Below are 13,535 nucleotides of genomic sequence, written 5' to 3' on the forward strand. Positions count from 1 at the left end.
AGACTTAAGTCCTTGTACAGGAGTAGAGGTTAATAGAGAGACCTCAGGGCTAACCCTCTTCTCTTTATCTTGCAGAAGCTGTCGAGAAACAGATGGAGATGGACATCGAGGAAAGAGTGCAGAGGAGGATCAGCAGCATCGAGGTCAAGAGGGAGCACAAGACAGGCCTTCTGGGCAAACAACTGGCCCTGCCGTCATCTGGACAGACACACATGTTGAAGTGCAGCAGGAACCTTCAGGGTGCCCCGCTGGCTTTCATTGGGCGACCCCCCCGTAAACAGGGCTGGGTCTTTCCTTTGGTGTTTTTGGCCTTTTGCCACGGTTCTCCTTTGGCTGCCCAGGGAGAGCGGGAAACACTGTAAGGAGAGTGAGAGAGCCCTTCTCCACATCCCAGGGGCAAATGGAGGTATCCTGACCGCAGGCCACCGTGTCAGCGGAGCAGGGCTTCTTTGTTTCCCTTGGTGCCTTAGTGCCTGGTGGCGGCTGCTGGCCACGGTGACCCCCCTGTAGCCTGGGCATGTCACAGCCTGTGTTCGTTGTCCAGCCTTGAAGCCGCCCTGCGTAGTCAGGGGCTTGAGGTGTCTGGGCAGGCCAGGGCAAGTCTGAGGCCGTGTTCTCCCGCTGCTGGGCGTCAGGAATGGCTCGCCGCAGGTTGCTGCTCAGAGCTTGCTCCCTCTCCTGGGACGTTGCCCCTTTGTGTCTCTGTCTTGTCTTTGTCGGTGTGAGTGAGAGAGCGAGCGTGTCCCTTGGTCCCCCTAGAAAAGCAGGTAGCGTAGCTTAGGCTTCTCAGGAGGGAAAGAGGGGCTCTTTGTAGGAAGCTGTGGGGTGCCATCCGTACTGCACAGCAGCAGGTGGCCGCCTTAGACATGGCCTGGCTTGTGCAGAGGCCACGAGGGCCTGGCAATGTGGAGGGGCTTCACAGCTGCCAACGAGCAGAGGACATGACATGGCCCAGCTACAAAGCGTCACAGTGGACGACAGGCGCCAGCAGCCACAAAAGGTGGCAAGGCAATAAAGAAAGCCGTGCCCTGTTTTCAGGGTGGGCTGGGGTTGGGAGAGCTCCATTTTCCCATCGGGGGTGAAGAACGGGATTCTCACCCTCCTTCCTGGGTTGCCCTCTCTCTTCAAGCAGCCAACGAAGCACCGTTAGGGGGGAGGGTGTCTGGGTTCCCCCGAGGCGGAGAGAAGGAGCCTCCGCGGGCCTGTGGGCCCAGGGCCGCCCGTAAGTCGGGGCCAGTGCCCTGGAGTCCCGGGCACTTTGCAGACTAGCAGCGTCTCGAGCCCTCTGTAGTCAGAGGTGCAGCCTCGTTGGCCAGTGCTTTGTATGCCCAGCTTCCTTTGCCCAGAGGGCCTGGCTCCCAGCAGCAGACGGGGCGTCGCTGTGACCACTCAAGGTGAGGTTTGGAGAGGTTTGTGGCAATGGGGAGCTCTGTGGGTGGGTTTGGAGTGACTTGGAGGTCTCCCTCTGGAGATGTAGGGTCCCTGTCTGCTTCCTACGGAGGAGCTGGTGTTTCTCACACCTGCCTGTGTCCTCCTTCCTTTGCAGAAACCATGGGAGAAGAGAGCGGCGGCATCGTGCGGACGGCAGTGCTGACGTGGGAAAACGCGGAGGTGGCACCAGTGGAAGTTGGAGCGTTGTGTGGAGCCGTGGAGGGGTGGTGGGAGTGGGCAGGTGGTGGTGGCTTGGGGAGCTCGCTCTGGGTGCCCGTTTCACTGACTTGAAGGAGTTGGAGCTTCTCAGACTCAACTCTGTTATTCTCTTTGCTTGACGGAAGCCATCCGAGAAGAAAGCAGAGCCAGGAGCACGGGACGGCGAGGGACGGCGAGGCAAGAGTTCAGCAGAGGATCAGCAGCGTCGAGGTCAAGAGGGGGCACAAGAAAGGCCTTCTGGGCAAATGAACCTCCTGCCATCACTGGGTCGGGCATACACGTAGGAGTGCAGCGGGCACCTTCAGGGTGCCCCGCTGGCTTTCACTGGGCGACCCCCCTGTAAACAGGGCTGGGTCTTTCCTTTGGTGTTTTTGGCCTTTTGCCACGGTTCTCCTTTGGCTGCCCAGAAAGAGGGGGACAACCCTGTAAGGAAGAGGGAGAGTCCCCTTGGCCACACCCGATAGGAGAATGCAGGTCTCCCGACCCCAGCCCACCCTGTAAACAGGGCAGGGCTTTTTTTTTTGCCTTGGCTCCTTTGTGCCTGTTGACGGCTGCTGGCCACTGTGACCCCCTGTAGCTGGGCCGCGTCACAGCCGCTGTTCTTTGGCCAGCCGTGAAGCCCTTGAGCGTAGTCAGGCCCTTGAGGCCTCTGTGCAGGCCAGGGCGAGTCTGAGGCCGTTGTCTCCTGCTTGTGGGCGGTAGGGATGGCTCGCCGCAGGTTGCTGCTCAGAGCTTGCTCCCTCTCCTGGGACGCTGCCCCTTTGTGTCTCTGTCTTGTCTTTGTCGGTGTGAGTGAGAGAGCGAGCGTGTCCCTTGGTCCCCCTAGAAAAGCAGGTAGCGTAGCTTAGGCTTCCCAGGAGGGAAAGAGGGGCTGTGTGCAACAACCGGGGCGTGCCCTCAAAACCCACAAACGGAGACACGGCCCAGCCTCGGCCCTTCTTTCCGAGGAGGCAGCAAAGCCTCTCGGTGACCCGCCTGTAGCCAGGGCCTGGGTCTGTGCCAGTGCTGCTGGTGATGTGCCAGCATGTGCCCGCCCTGTCTTCAGGGCTGGGGCCCTGTCCTCGCGACCTTAGGCCGTGGAGGGCATTGTTGGGGGTGCCGAGCCTAGAAGGGGCAGCCTTGTAAGCGGGGCTTTGTACGACCCCAGTGCTCGGCGGGCGGTTGGAGGGAGCCCCTGTAATCAGGTGGGTATGCCTGGCCCTGGCCGTTCCGAGGTCCAGGGCCGAGAGGTGTGCAGCTCCCTGTCCGTGGAGGAAGGCCCCCAGGCCTTAGGCCGTTAGCTGTTTTTCCTGGTACTGGAATCTTATTGCTATTAGTGCAGGGGGAAGCCGAGTCCTGTGGCTCCCTGGGTGTGCACCCGCCTGTAATCGGGGTCCGGGTCTGGGAGCCTCGGTGCTCCCTCAGCTGGCAGGCTGTGCGGGGCGACCGCCCCGTTAGCGGGGAGCGGGTCTGGGTGCCCTCGAGGCGGAGAGAAGGAGCCTCCGCAGGCCTGTGGGCCCAGGGCCGCCCGTAAGTCTGGGCCAGTGCCCTGGAGTCCTGGGCACTTTGCAGACTAGCAGCGTCTCGAGCCCTCTGTAGTCAGAGGTGCAGCCTCGTTGGCCAGTGCTTTGTATGCCCAGCTTCCTTTGCCCAGAGGGCCTGGCTCCCAGCAGCAGATGGGGCGTCGCTGTGACCACTCAAGGTGAGGTTTGGAGAGGTTTGTGTCAGTGGGGGGCTCTGTGGGTGGGTTTGGAGTGACTTGGAGGTCTCCCTCTGGGGATGTAGGGTCCCGGTTTACTTCCTACGGAGGAGCTGGTGTTTCTCACACCTGCCTGTGTCCTCCTTCCTTTGCAGAAACCATGGGAGAAGAGAGCGGCGGCATCGTGCGGACGGCAGTGCTGACGTGGGAAAACGCGGAGGTGGCACCAGTGGAAGTTGGAGCGTTGTGTGGAGCCGTGGGGGGGGGGTGGTGGGAGTGGGCAGGTGATGGTGGCTTGGGGAGCTCGCTCTGGGTGCCCGTTTCACTGACTTGAAGGAGTTGGAGCTTCTCGGACTCAACTGTGTTATTCTCTTTGCTTGACGGAAGCCATCCGAGAAGAAAGCAGAGCCAGGAGCGTGGGACGGCGAGGCAAAAGAGTTCAGAAGAGGATCAGCAGCGTCGAGGTCAAGAGGGTACAAGAAAGGCTGTCCTGACAAACTCTCCCGGCCATCACCGGGACAGGCATACACGTAGGAGTGCGGTGGGCACCTTCAGGGTGGCTTTGTGCTGGGCAACTCTCCATGTAAACGGGGTTTGGTGTTATTGGCCTTTTGCCACGGTTCTCCTTTGGCTGCCCATAGAGAGGGGGCGACCTTTGAAGGAGGGTGAGAGTCCGCTTGGCCTCACCTGATAGGCGAATGCAGGTCTTCGGACCGCAGCCCAACGTGTAAACAACAGGGCTTTTTTTTCTTTGCCTTGGCACCTTGAGCCTGGTGGCGGCTGCTGGCCACGGTGACCCCCCTGTAGCCTGGGCATGTCACAGCCTGTGTTCGTTGTCCAGCTTTGAAGCCGCCATGGGTAGTCAGGCACTTGAGGTGTCTGGGCAGGCCAGGGCAAGTCTGAGGCCGTGTTCTCCCGCTGCTGGGCGTCAGGAATGGCTCGCCGCAGGTTGCTGCTCAGAGCTTGCTCCCTCTCCTGGGATGTTGCCCCTTTGTGTCTCTGTCTTGTCTTTGTCGGTGTGAGTGAGAGAGCGAGCGTGTCCCTTGGTCCCCCTAGAAAAGCAGGTAGCGTAGCTTAGGCTTCCCAGGAGGGAAAGAGGGGCTCTGTGTAGCAAGCTGTGGGGTGCCATCCGTACTGCACAGCAGCAGAAGGCAATGCTCTCAGACTTGGCCTGGCTTGTGGAGGGGCTTCGAGGCTGGCCAGAGAGCAGAGGCTAGCCTCAGCCCTTCTTTCCGAGGAGGCAGCAAAGCCTCTCGGTGGCCCACCTGTAGCCTTGGTCCCTTGGTTTCTCTTGGACTCCTGTTCTGTGTCACTGGGTCCCTGAGGATGTTGGGGCTTCTTGGGGGTTTCTCTAGGACACTGTAAGTTCCTGGCGGTCCCCGGGTCTCTGGGGCTGGCAGAGTGCAGCTGTGCTCTGCAGAGAAGAAGTGGAGCACTGAGAGACTCAAGCAAATAAGAAAACCATTCCTGATGTGTAAATTATGTACATATGTAGAGTGTCTTAAGTTTAGAACCTTTATGTTTGTTTAAATAGAAATTGTGTTCTTATAAAGAGCATCTGAAAAATAAAAATCATTGACTTCATTTAAAACAAAAATGTTATGCAAAGATTGTCATCTTTCCAGAGGCTACTTTTTCCTTTAAGTTTCCACAAATCCTGTTCTGAAAAATACTTTGTGCCCATGCTCAGTAGTCCTCTACTGCTGTCAATTGCTCCATGGTTACCTGGAATGTGTATAACTTCTTCTGTGTAATACATTGTATGCAATTATTTATAACATCACGTTGCTTTGACACTGGGTATAAAGATGTACTGTTGCAATTGGCTTTCATCAAGGTTACTTATTTTGACAATAAAATGATCATCTCGCTCCAAAGGACTGGTAAAACATTCAACTGTGTGAAAATTTTGTGAGCTCAAGAGTACGCACATTGGAATGGAACCTGACCTTTAAGAAGCAGCTGGGCTGCACTCCAAGTGGAGCAGGTAAAAAGTGGTTTGCGTTCAGAATATCAACTCAGAAGACTGTTTTTCAAAAGGGAACTCCAAACTCAATGCTGAATTCTTTACAATGACAACGTGTGCTGATGGTGCACGTGTTCATGGCAGCACTTCCTAATTTCCAAATACCTGCGATTTTCTAGTAATGGTTTCCCCCTGAACTCTGGATCTTCTTTTCTTTTGTTAGTTGATTAAATCCACTCTGTGTAGGGATTTGGTTTAGAGGGTTTTCTGCTGGGTTCTTTTTTGAGGTTTTTTTGGTTGGTTTTCTGCTGTCATGCCTTACATTAGCGTGGCTACAGATGTCAAGAACAATGAGGGCGAAAAGAATCTTGAAGCATTTATATTGTAGTAAATAGTCAAAGGCTGCACTCTCCACTAAATACCGTGTAAGAATATTGTTTTCAAAAAAGCATAGAATTTCAAGGTCAATAAAGAAGAAAACTGTAGAAAATCTGTTGATTCGTTCATCTTTACACTAGTGACTCGATCTTGGGGTCCAAGGCATGGGGCAGCTGTAGCAGCCTCGGGTAAAGAGCTGTTTCCACGTGTGCCCTACTTTTTTTAGGGTAGTTATAGCAATTTGCATAATGAGTGCCATTTATGCTCATGTGATGGTTTAAATGAGGATGTAAAAACATCCCATTTGTAACATGCACAGTTCCTTTGGACAGCGGACAGTGTTTTTTCTGAACTCTTGGGATTGATGGAGTACGCTCAGAAATGCCTGCTCTGAAAAGTTGTTTCAATAAACTCATCTGGTGAAGGAGTTGTTGGGGCTGCAACTCGGGAAGCTTTGTTCCTTTAGGAAGGGAGCAAAGGCAATTCCGTGGGTGCCGGCCGACTTTCCACATGTCAGCCCAAAAAGCTGCTGGTGCTGGCAGCAAACAGTCTGTGTGGGGGAGGTAAAGGCCGGGCGGCTCCTGACTGGCACTGCTTGTGGGAGCTTTGGCACGGGAACCTGGAGACCAGGTGAGAAGAGCCGAAATCAACCTAAAAATGGTAACGAAGAAACCAATACAAATAACATAAAATAATAAATCAAATAGGAGGTTTTGTTGGTGGCCGACGGCGGGAGTGGAAGCCGCGGCTGTAGAAAAAGCGCCGTTTCCCCCGCGCCCGTCGATCCACCGACTTCCCGCTCGGGCCCCGGGCGGCATGCGGGGGGGGGAACGAAGGCGCTCGGCTGAGCTGCAGTTCTCGGCCGTGTCCGCCAGGCGGCGCCGGCGAGGCAGACGGGGGCGGCCGAGGGCGGGATTCGAACCGGCGTTTGGGGAGAGAGAGCCGCGTCCCAGGCGGGCGCCTTGACCGCTCGGCCAGCGGGGCGGGGGCGTGGTCACGGTGGGGCGTGTGCAGCCGGTGCGGGATGGGCGCGGCCACGGGGGGTCGGCACCGCGCTTCGCGCCCTTTAACATTCAAAAAATATGACGAAAACTACATGAAAAATCTAAGAGTCCCCCCGGTGGGGTGCCGCGCCGCCGGCGGGGAGGGGGAGCGAGCAGAGGGCTGGATCCGACGAGACTGACAGGCGCGCCCGCCGGTGGGTGCCGTTCTGCCGGCGGGAAGGCGGAGCTAGCTGGGGGCTGTGCCGCCTCCGGCTTCGCCGCTCTGCCCTCTCTGCTCGCTCCCGGCATGACCCCCGCCCCTCCGCCCCCCCGCCACACGCGGCCCGAGCGGGCCCGAAGCCTCCGCGGCGCGGCCCTGGCCCGGCGCTCCGGGGAACGAGGGGGCTGCGGGCGGCGGGCCCAGCCAAGGAGCCCCTCGGGGCAGCTTAACATTGCAAGTTGCTCGGGCCTCCCCCAGCTCTCCATTTCTTCTCTGCAGAACACAGCTGGACTCTGGCTGCCCCGGGAGAAGTGGAGACCCCGAGTACCTCCCGGGGACCGCCACGATTCTCCCAGGGACTTAAAACGCTCCCCGCCCCACCGCCCCCGTCCCACTCCGAGACTTCCAGGTACCTCCATGGTCCTACAGGAACCCCCAAGGACCCCCAACGCCCCCAGGAGACCCCCCAGGGACTCCCACCATCTCCCGGAAGCCTTCTGGGACACTCGTGGACACAGAAGGAACACCAGAGACGCCAAACAGCCCCCGGGATCTACCGGGACTTCCTTTTTTTTATGGATTTGGTTTGCATACTTTCCTGTATTTTTTATTTTACAAAGCCTGCAAAATAAAACGAGGCGCCGCAAAGCCTTCTGGGTTCCACCGACGCTTCCGGGACTCATTCCTTTGTCATGTCGGTTTCCTCAAATTTTTAATTTTATTTTTAATTTTATTTCTTTTATTCCGTTTTTACCATTACGGGACGTGCAGGGCGGGCACGCCCGCGCCTTGCTGGCCACGCCCCCGCCCCGCTGGCCGAGCGGTCAAGGCGCCCGCCTGGGACGCGGCTCTCTCTCCCCAATCGCCGGTTCGAATCCCTCCCTCGGCCGTCCCCGTCTGCCTCGCCGGCGCCGCCTGGCGGACACGGCCGGGAACTGCACCGCAGTCCAGCCCCCCCACCACCACGAATGCCCGCCGGGACCCGAGCGGCGAAGGCGCTGCACGGGCCGGGGAGCGGCTCTTTCTCTGCAGCCGCGCCTTCCACTCCCACCGTCGCCCAATAGCGAAAGCTCTTATTTTATTTTTTATTTTATGTCATTTTTGGTTGCTCTTTTGTCACACTTGTTAGCTTTATCTTTTTAAATTTTGATTTTTTAAATTGATTTTTTTGTACTTACATTAATTTTTCTCCTTTTTTGGAGAGTTTGCAGGCACAGAGCCTGCAGCACAGACACAGCTGAGGGCTCAGGGACACTCAGCAGGCACAGACAGAGCAGCACAGACACAGCAGAGGGCTCAGGGACACTCAGCAGGCACAGAACCTGCAGCACAGACACAGCAGAGGGCTCAGGGACACTCAGCAGGCACAGACAGAGCAGCACAGACACAGCAGAGGGCTCAGGGACACTCAGCATGCACAGAACCTGCAGCACAGACACAGCTGAGGGCTCAGGGACACTCAGCAGGCACAGAACCTGCAGCACAGACACAGCAGAGGGCTCAGGGACACTCAGCAGGCACAGACAGAGCAGCACAGACACAGCTGAGGGCTCAGGGACACTCAGCAGGCACAGAACCTGCAGCACAGACACAGCACAGGGCTCAGGGACACTCAGCAGGCACAGACAGAGCAGCACAGACACAGCAGAGGGCTCAGGGACACTCAGCATGCACAGAACCAGCAGCACAGACACAGCAGAGGGCTCATGGACACTCAGCAGGCACAGAACCTGCAGCACAGACACAGCAGAGGGCTCAAGGACACTCAGCATGCACAGAACCAGCAGCACAGACACAGCAGAGGGCTCAGGGACACTCAGCAGGCACAGAACCTGCAGCACAGACACAGCAGAGGGCTCAGGGACACTCAGCAGGCACAGAACCTGCAGCACAGACACAGCAGAGGGCTCAGGGACACTCAGCCACTGCCATGGCTCTTCATGCACAGGGCACAAGCTCAGACACTCTCAGAGCAGCAGCTATTGAGGGTGAAACAGCTCATCTCTCAGACAATCTTTACTTACCCAAATCTTGAACAAAACAAACACTATCTGGGGTAAGAGTTAGCTGTGCACTCAAAATGTCTAATTTTATATGAGCTGCCTGAATCTCCCACGTCCATGCAACTGAACAGGAGACAACCATTAGTTATAGGCCATCAAGGAGATAAATCTTCATCTTTAAAATAGCATATATTTGAGCTGATTGCTAAACTAAGTGCTGTGAAAAATAAGGCCTTTCTGAGGTTACCAGGAAAACCTTACAAAAGCCAAGTTCCAATGAACAAGAAGACACAGCAAGATCTTGCCTTCTGCCTACAACACACTTCATTTTGCTGATTAACAAACCTTAGCAAGAGACCATTCTCACAGAGGCATTTCTTCTCTGCTGAATGCAGCCCAGGGATGCAGAGCCCAAGCCACCTACCCTGCCTGGGCACGCTGTGAACAGTTTGTGCAGAGACTGGGCCAGCTGGATCCTGGGATTGTTCACCATTTGCCCCACAGGATCATGTTCTTCCTTCCCAGCAAAGGCCAGCTGGGAGAATGCAGTCTGATAGCCTGGAGTATCCTCTGTGTCAATGAAGTGCTCCTTGTCAGGGGTCGTGTCATCCTCAGGCAGCTCAAACAAGCCAAGGAGGGAGGGCCTGCAGCAAAGGAATCCTGGGGGAGAGGGGAGGGGAACAGTGAACAGGTGAGGACAGCCTGTGCTTCACAAGAACGCTCAGATTACCTGGAACCCCTTTGCAGGGACTTGCTTAACTCCTGGCACTGTCCCTGTCCCAGGGAAGCTGCACTAGGACTGTGGGTCTGGGTCCTCTCCAGGCACAATGCAGCTGCTCATATTAACAGCATCAGCAATGCCCTCATTTTTTAGCAGCTCAAATTGCTGTGATACAAACCCAAGAATAGCAATTCTTTTCCAGATTACAGCTTTTCTCTAAGTACATTCAAAAAGAGTTCTAGTCCTGGATCCGGTTACTGTCATTCAATTTGGGCTACCTGAGCCCCCAGACTGCTGGACTGCCTTTCAGTCTCCAGAGCTTTCCCCCAGATTCCACTTTCAGGATAAGACACTACAGCCTGTCAGGTTGTGAGTATTCTCAGGCCTCCTGACTAGGACAGTTACAAGTCAAAAGTGGGCCCAGCTTTCCAGAAGGAATGCAAGCTGACAGTAGCCTAATTCCCTTCAGTGGAGCTCTACTCAGCCAAATCCAGGCTCAAACACATCTCAAACCAGCTCTGCCATTTGCTTTGAAAACACACTTCCCTTTGTGCAGTGAAGGATGAAAAGGTATGAAAAGCCTCAAGCTGAGTCTCACCACAACAGTGGGCCTGAAGAAATGCCAAAGGAGTTTATTGGAGGGGCCTATTCTGGTGAAAGCTCCTACTTTCCAGACCTCCAACAGCATCACCAGCAGACCCTGAAGAAGTGTGGCACCTACCACGGCTTGGGGTACTCAGTGTCCATCACGGGAGGACATTCTGTTAATGTCTTGGTGATGCCAACAGCACGGATCTGCTTTTCAACTTGTCCCAGACTCTTTCTGGATTTCAGGAATCATCATTTTCTCCAAGCCCGTTTCAAACATCCTAGTATGACAGTTAGAGAAAAAGTATCAGAACGATTTATCACCCTATGGTGACCAAAGAAAAGGAGAAACCACACAAAGCACCAGGAAACAGAGAACACAAGACAATTTGTTTCTTAACAATTGCTGCCCTCTTACAGAGATGTTTGCACATACAAACTTGTTACAAAGGATAAAAACCAGAGACAGCAATCCTTCCCTTTTATGACCCGCTCAGGAGATCAGTAACTTGAACTATCAGTGAGGAACTGTGGGCAGAAAATCAGAAATGAACCCCAAAAGGAGAGGCACCCGGGCAGTCAGATTAGCGCCAAACCTCCTTTGCCATTTCAGCCAGAGAGACAACTCTTTCCTGCTTCAAAGGCAAAAACTGCACAGCAGCCTGAAATACAACCCAAGCCAACAGAACACACTCCCTTTGGCTGTATGCTGCCAAGTATTTCCTGCAGAGCTCATGCCCCATTTCCTGTGCCATACTAGTTAATGAAGAGGAGAAAGCAACGAGAAAAAGGATGAAGTAAAACTCCAGATGAAAACAAGAGAATTGCTTTAGAGTCAGCAGCAAAATGCATTCTAAGAAGGAGACAGAAAGGGCAGCCTTCATAAATGTTCCCTTTTACTGAAGGGCATTAAGTTGCTGCTCCAAAGTTTGCCTAAAAACTGCTCATCTTCTCGGGCACCACAACACTGAAACGTGGAACGCTGGAAGCACCACTTCCATTTGGTTGGTGGAACACCACTGGAAGAACCCTGTAATTCTTGCTCCTCTACAGGAGGCATCAAGCAGATTTTAAAGGATTAATAACAGACCTTGTGTGATCTGTGTAGAGATAACATCACGAATTTCATCAGCATGGCCATCTGCCTGGGGATGATTTCAACAATGTGTCACAGCTTTGACAGAGGCCCCCCCAGGGACCCCCCAGAGACCCCCAGAGACTCTCAGAAACCCCCCAAGGAACCCCAGAGAGCCCACTGGGACTCCCCAGGGACCCCCCAGAGACTCCCCATAGATCACCAGGGACCGCCCAAGGACCCCGCAGACCCCCAGACACCCCCAGAGACTCCCAGGGGCCCCCAGAAACTCCCAGAGATCCCTCAGGGACCCGCAGAGACCCCTCAGGAACCCCCAGAGACTCCCAGAAACCCTCAGAGACCCGCCAGGGACCTCCAGAGACCCCAGAGACTCCAAGAGACCCCCCAGAGACCCCCACGGACCCCCCAGGGACCACCAGAAAGCGCCAGAGACCCCCCAGGGACCACCAGAGACCCCACAGAGATTCTCAGAGACCTCCAGGGACTCCCAGACACCTGCCGAGACCCCCCAGGGACCCCCAGAGACCCTCCATAGATCACCAGGGACCGCCCAAGGACCCCCACAGACCCCCAGACACCCCCAGAGACTCCCAGGGGCCCCCAGAAACTCCCGGAGACCACTCAGGGACCCGCAGAGACCCCTGAGGGACCCCCAGAGACTCCCAGACACCCGCCAGGAATCCTCAGATGCCCCCAGAGACCCCCAGAGATCCCCAGAGACCCCCAGACCCCTCCAGGGACCCCCAGACACCCCCAGAGAACCGCAGGGACCCCCAGAGACCCCCCCAGAGACTCTCAGAGACCTCCAGGGACTCCCAGACACACGCCGAGACCCCCCAGGGACCCCCAGAGACCCCCAGACACCCGCCAGGGACCCTCAGATGCCCCCAGAGACCCCTAGAGATCCCCAGAGACCCCCAGACCCCTCCAGGGACCCCCAGACACACCCAGGGACCCCCAGAGACCCTCCAGAGACCCCACAGGAACCCCCAAGGGCCCCCTAGGGACCCCCACAGATCCCCAGAAACCCCCCCTGTGACCCCCAAAGAACTCCCCTGGGGATCTCCTGGGACCCCCCAGAAACCCCCAGACACCCCCAGAGACCCTCAGACACCTCCAGAGACCCTCAGAGATCCTCAGGGACCCCCCAGGTACCCCCATAGATCGCCCAGAGATCACGAGATGCCCCCCAGGGACCTCCAGAGACCCCTCCAGAGATCACGAGAAACCCCTCCGAGACCCCCAGGGACCTCCAGAAACCCCCAGGGACCCACCTTGGGACCCCCAGAGGACCCCAGGGACCCACAGGAACCCCTCATAGATCCACCAGAGACCCCCATAGATCCCACAGAGACCTGCAGAGAACCCCAGAGACCACCAGAGATGCTCCAGAGACACCCCAGAGACCCCCACAGAGATCCCCGGTGCCTGAAATGTCGTCCCTCGGGGAACCCCCTTGGGGACCCCCGGTGCCCGAAATGTCGTCCCTCGGGGAACCCCCTTGGGGACCCCCGGTGCCCGAAATGTCGTCCCTTGGCCATCCTCCTTGGGGACCCCAGAGACCCCCAGAGGACTCCCCCAGGGACTCCACAGGGACCCCCAGAGACCCCAGAGATTCCCAGACACTCCCAGGGACCCTCCAGGGTCCCCCAGGACGCTACAGAGATCTCCCAGAGAACCCCCAGTTTCCCCCAGAGACCCCCCAGAAACTGTCAGAGACCCCTAGACACCCCCAGACACCCCAGGGACCCCCCTAGACCTCCAGACACCCCCCAGGGACTCCCAGACGCCCCCACGGAGCTCCAGGCCCCCCCCCAGGGCACCCCCAGAGACCCCCAGAGACTGTCAGAGACCCCCCAGGGACCCCCAGAGAGCCCACTGGGACTCCCCAGGGACCCCCAGAGACTCCCCATAGATCACCAGGGACCGCCCAAGGACCCCCGCAGGCCCCCAGACACCCCCAGAGACTCCCAGGGGCCCCCAGAAACTCCCAGAGATCCCTCAGGGACCCCCAGAGACTCCCAGACACCCCAGAGACTCCCAGACACCCCAGAGACTCCCAGAAACCCTCAGAGACCCCCCAGGGACCTCCAGAGACCCCAGAGACTCCAAGAGACCCCCAGAGACCCCCACGGACCCCCCAGGGACCACCAGAGACCCCACAGAGATTTTCAGAGACCTCCAGGGACTCCCAGACACCCGCCGAGATCCCCCAGGGACGCCCAGAGACCCTCCATAGATCACCAGGGACT

The 13,535-nt window shown here is 56.8% G+C and overlaps 1 long non-coding RNA gene across 1 annotated transcript; it reads right to left on the minus strand.

Annotated features, from left to right (window-relative positions):
- Positions 1–8,873: 8,873 nt before the first annotated feature.
- On the minus strand, positions 8,874–11,367 carry LOC139680952 (uncharacterized). Its single transcript, XR_011699437.1, has 2 exons — positions 10,321–11,367; positions 8,874–9,538 (listed from the first exon to the last, which is right to left on the minus strand). It is a non-coding gene; the product is annotated as an uncharacterized lncRNA (long non-coding RNA).
- Between the last annotated feature and the right edge of the window lie 2,168 nt (positions 11,368–13,535).

Source organism: Pithys albifrons, chromosome 1 (assembly GCF_047495875.1).
Source record: "Pithys albifrons albifrons isolate INPA30051 chromosome 1, PitAlb_v1, whole genome shotgun sequence".
Taxonomy (NCBI): Eukaryota; Metazoa; Chordata; class Aves; order Passeriformes; family Thamnophilidae; genus Pithys; species Pithys albifrons.